This window comes from Berghia stephanieae, chromosome 7, assembly GCF_034508935.2.
Source record: "Berghia stephanieae isolate SIO BIC M18660-M18661 chromosome 7, UCSD_Bste_1.3, whole genome shotgun sequence".
Classification (NCBI taxonomy): Eukaryota; Metazoa; Mollusca; class Gastropoda; order Nudibranchia; family Aeolidiidae; genus Berghia; species Berghia stephanieae.
Genome location: NC_088366.1, coordinates 21,614,765 through 21,620,764, shown reverse-complemented (window position 1 = coordinate 21,620,764; position 6,000 = coordinate 21,614,765).

Here is a 6,000-nt window from a genome sequence, read left to right as displayed (position 1 = left end):
TAACTTCAGCAAATGTGTATGAATGAGAAGGTGCTGGTTTTTGTAAGCGGGGGGGGGGTGGTGGGGGGGGGGCACAACCTCTGCTGACAAAACACATTGATTTTATTCTTACTTTGTCCAGAAAGAGATCGGATCTGAAAATAAAGTTTGTTTTGAAACAGAGCCAAACGAAGCAGAGAGGTAAGGGGGGAAAAACCCCAGTCGTGGCAGACTGCTTTTTGGTATTGATGTTTTTATTTCTGTATTTTTCCTACGGCCGTTTTTTATGGCACTGTTTCGTACACACGTTTTCAGATCTTTATCCTGACATCAGTCTGCCTATCCTAGTTTGTCACCCATAAAGACCTGGTAAACCCCGAACCTCCTAAAAGTTTTAGGGTAAAATTATTATTTTGTTTTCCCCAATGTATATTGTTGATGATTGTGCGCGTTTCTATCTCACCACCTGCACTGACGGATAGAGGGTTGTAGTGAAATTGAATTAATTGCGTTTTGTTGATGATGTGGACGCTTTGCAATCCCAGCACGACCGTTTGCACTGGGTTATGTATGAATGGATGATGTGTCATCGTGATTTCATCGATAATCATCTCATTGTGGATCAGACCGCGCTGCAATTAGTTTAATCTCTCTCTCTCTCTCTCTCTCTTCTACGTCTCTCTCTCAAATTCTCCTCTCGCTTCTTCTCCTCTCTCTCACTCCTCTCTCTCTCTCTCTCTCTCGTCTTTTTTTTTTTTTTTTTTTTCCTGCCACTCCTCCCTTCCCTCTTTCTCCCCCCTCCTCTTCTCCTCTCTCTCTCTCTCTGAGTCCACGGCTCTTTTTGTTGTTGCGTGTTTGACTTCTATCTATCTATCATCTATCTATCTATCTATCTATCTATCTGTCGATCTATCTATATTCTCCCCCACCCCCCCCCTTCTCTCCTCATCCCATTCCATTCGGCTCACTACCTTAAGCTGTTAAAAAAAAGGAAAAAAAAAAAGTAAATACATCAGTCTCTGTTATTTCTTTTAAACTTTCAAATTCAATCCCAAAGTTTGTGGATGTGGTTTTATGTTCCCAGTTTCGGTAATTTCTGTATGATGTCCACGAAGCAATACACTAACTCTCTCCCTGATCTCATCAATCAAATCTTAAATAGGAGGAGGAGGGGACGGATTGCTATAGCGTTGGCCTCGTGGGGCTACTGTTTTAATAACTTTCTATGTTTGTTTATTAATGGAATTACACACACACACGCCATAGTCATCAGAAACTACTTTAGGTCAACCAATCAATGGATGACGGATGAGGTAGTATAAAATGATGATATTGATGACGATGATGAAAAGAAAAAACGTCATGTGATCTTATGGCTTGACCCTCGCCTTGGACTGAAAGGATCACTGATTCGAATCCCCCACTGTGGATCCGATGAGTACCCTTGCCGGTGACAGAGCTGCCTCTTTCGAAAATATAATTGTTATTGCAGCCTTCATAATAATATAATAATAATGTTGTCATTTCGGTCATCCTTCTTTCCATTTCTGATTGAAATTTTGATTTTATAAAGATTGTTTAAATCTAATCTCTTTATTATTATATAATTTATTATTATTATTATTTTTATTATTATTATTATTATTATTATATTAGTTATTATTATTCGTATTATTATTATTATTATTTAAATAAGCTTATAAATAAAATAGTTTCTATTCTGGTCGGCTATCCTTACATTTAACTATTACACGCAAAGTTTTTAAAATCTGAATTTGATAATAAAGATTATAATTGAAATTTAATAAACTTTCGCCGATCCCCAGCTTTGCCCCTTTCGCGCGCCCCCCCCCCCCCCCCCCCGCCCATTTTCCCCTTGTCTGTAACCCATCGTATTTTTAGTTATATCTCTATAAACAGGCCCTAGATGGGTGGAGGTTCGAATATGGTATGAATGTTTTTTGTTTTCCCGCACCCCGCCCTTAAGGTCTACGTAACCATGACGTAAAGCTATGTGTGCTGTGGACGTAAATAGACCAAGAGGGGAAAATCGTGTTTCCATTGCATGTTCTATCATATTCTATCGTGGTGGCACACACTGGCAAGGGTCTGGTGATCCGAACGCAATTATGGTTTATTTTGACATTGTAATTGACATTATTTGGCGTTGTTTGAGATTATATTTCCGTTTACAACAACCCATAACAATGTTGTTAAATGCCCTCACCCAAGGACGGTATCGAGACTAGTGTTTTCCACGATCTGTCTCCAATGCCGGCCAGTGACCACGTTTAAACTTGGGCTTGACTTGAGCCTTAGGTGACAAACGAGCCACCACCCGATTCACTTTGAAATAACTTTATACCAATGTCCTTTTATGTCGAATGCACGTAAATGACCTTTTGCACTTCTTGAGATGTGCAAAGGTGTTCCACATCATGGTTGTTGTGTGCTCTTGACACCCGGTACAGGTGTCAACCTCCTCATTAGTAAGAGTATGTAAACCAAGGAGCCAGGTACACTTTGTAAACAGTATACGTGCATCAATTAAAACACCTCTGATTCTCTCTCTGCCTATTTTTAAATGAGAGACGTTGGTAATTGGCGATGTAAATCTTCTTTATGACTCAACACTTCTATATATTGGGCTTAAAACGTTTACAACCAAAATATCGCAGTGATGGCCAAAACTCCGATTTCGCCGGGGAAAAAGATTCCCGGACCTGGAGCAAAAAAATTCGGGTTACGGACAACTTCCATCAAATTTTGGTGAGGTCATACTTACCAGACTTGAAATGATATTTCTGGTATCCTTGATAAATTATCCGATATGTAAACATGATGCCAAATACCACCCCAATTTCCCATTTCTAGTATGGCTGAAATTCCTCTTTCGGCATTGAAAATCCTCCGAGTGGTGTCTGATATTCCTGTGAGTCAAATTTTAAGTTGGCTCCCCTGAAGTCGTAAATCCCGACACATCATTTTTGAAGGATTAGAGAAATAAACAAAAAACAACAACAACTGTATTAATAAAGGAAAAGCAAAAACAACACCAGAACCCCCACCAAAACAAGAACAAAAACAAACAACAAAAGCAACCAAAAGATAAAAATATAATTTAAAAAAGCAACCAAGATACAACACAAGTTTATATTGATCGACCACTGTAATCGTTTTTTAAAAGGCGATTATCAGTTCAACTTTGTGAAGGAATAATCATTTTGTCTTTTTATTATTTCAATTTCGGCGTTTGTCATTATACTGTTTTAATTGATGCCATTTTACGCGTTGTGAAGTTCATGTATGGCCACATTCTCTCTCTCTCTCTCTCTCTCAATCCCACTTCATCTCTCCTCTTTCTCTGTCTCTCTCCTCACTCTTTCTCTCTCTCTCACACACACACACACACCACACACACACACACACACGACACAAACACGTGACATAGTGGGGTTAACGCTGCTTGACTTAGATTGTACAGTATTCGAGAAAGGAACAGAAAGTGAGTTTTTCAAAAAATATATGGTACAGTCGACTGTCCCTATTACCCACTAGATTTTTTTCACACAAAGTCTTCATCCAATTTACACATCGTTTTATTTGGCCAATCAAAACACGTGGGTTTGTGACCAATACCGCAGCTGGGGCAAACATGCTTGGGTTATTTACAAATAATGAATGAATGAAGTTGACGTCACTCCTGCTCCTTTTTTATTGTTTTTAGACCATCCAAGTATTAATCTCGCCAATTTAACATAAATAATAATTGGTTTTTGCACCCTCATTATCAGCAGTATCCGGGCATTTTGAGAAGAATACATTATCCCGATCCCCTGTCCTTCATTGAGTTTAAAGCACATGAACAAAACTAATAGTAAAACGTGACGACAAACAAACAAGACCCTGCGACACAAGTAAACAAACCCAACAAGTCCAATGACGCACGCACGGCTTCTGTTACGATTGACCGTGTCTGTGATCTGAGTCCTAAATAATGAACACGTCGTTTGCCTGCACGACTCGTACTCAGTTTGCACCCATGACACCCTGATTTATCTTTTTTTCATCCATTTTACATTACATAATGATAATACTAATACGGAAGAGCCACTTATTTAGGATGCTGATTTTTTTTGAAAATGTGAATGCGACCAACCGAGAAAGTAGAATAGATAGCCGTCCCCCAGCCTTTCGTATTTAAAATAGATAGTACATGCTGTTGACGTCACTCAAGCCTTTGATATTGTATGTGGGTTGCCATCGTTGCGGCGCGTTGTGTGGTGAGTGATTTTTCCTACGGGGGAACTGTATAACCAGAACCGGACATAAACGTACATGGATACACACGTAGTTGTTTTGTGTGATGTTGTCGGTAGGTTATACTTCCGGATGGCAATGTTATGAGCTTGCTCTGGAGCCAAGCGGCATACTATTATAGCATTAGCGAAGGCAACATGCAGGCACTGAATGTTGTTATTATCTCAACTGAAGCAAGACTCTTTGAGAAAATATCCATGAATACGAATTGTTGCTGCTTGATTATAACATTTTATAAGCGCTCGGATTGGGGCCAACTTTACAGCGACTGTTCCTCCATTGCGCGTTACAGCTAAAGCAGATTATCATGACTCGTTTACAATTCGAATTAGTGACCTTCTGAATCTCTATCCCTAGCTCAGAAGAAAAACATTTTGCTCGCACCCTTAAATTAACACTGCTCTAGCCCCTACGTGTCTCCGTTGATCTAAGCCTAGTTCACCTATACCACTCACCATTGCATCCGCAGCTCAGAGAGTCCCCGCATCTATCAACACCCCCAAGGAATCTCAACACAGTTCTACACTCGCTCCCCACAAACGACAAAATCAAAGATTAGAGAAATGATACAACGAACAGACTAACAAACAAATTGCATTAAACTTACAACAATCGAACAGGAGCTAATCTACATACCAGCAATAACAACCAACTACCAACAGACAACAACATACAACAATCAACAACAACAATAATAAATGTCAGATTAAAACATGTCAAGCTACAACAGACAATGCAAGCATTGATTCAAACAACAAGTCAGACATATACATACTAAGCTAAGTAGGGCAATCAAAGCTATATCAACTAACAAACCTAGATTCAACCAGGTTCGTTTCAAACCAGGTGTCAATCATACGAGGAGTGTTGCCATGAACTAACAACGGATAACGAACGAAGCGCTTCAGTTACCAGAGCAATCAACAAACTACAACAAATCAAACAACAACAACAACCAACAACAACAACAACAACAACAGGCTAGACTAAACATGACAATACAACAAAACAATTCCAATAACAATCAACAACAACAACATGCAATCAACAGAAAAACAACAAACGACAACACAACAATCAATAAGACAGCAATTGCGAACAAGCAGACAATCTAAGCATACGAAGTCAACATAAGCAACACAGATCATAGTGCATGTCAAACAAGTCGGAAAACACGAAAAAGCAACATACCGGCATACTGCAAGTCTCTCCTTAACCTCTACTTATTCCCTCGCAAAGGGAGTGATGGAATTACCCAAAGATTATGTTATCCTCTCCGACTGCCCTGCATGAAATAACATTGTCGCGCCACCTCCAATGTGGAATCGGAATTATGGAATAATTACGTGGTTGCGCATAGAAAAAGTAAACTGATAACGGAAGAAAAGTGAAAGAAGAAAAAGTTAAAGACCCGACCATCGACCAGCCAAGGGTAACGTGCATCGGCCGGGCGGCCTCACGGCAGAGGCCCAGTCGACTGACAAACCCAAAATTCTCCTGTATTTGCCAAGTATATAGTCAACCTTGGGGATCCAGTATTGTCACCCGGAAACGATGGGACTCAATGGCCTGTGAATTGTACTGGGGGGAATCTCGGTGAGGCAGTCCTCTCCCGCCCCGAGCCCTGACGCGTGGGGCACCCTGACCTTCTCACTCGCTCGTTGGCGAGTGGTGACAATCCAATTATGTGTTTTACGTGGT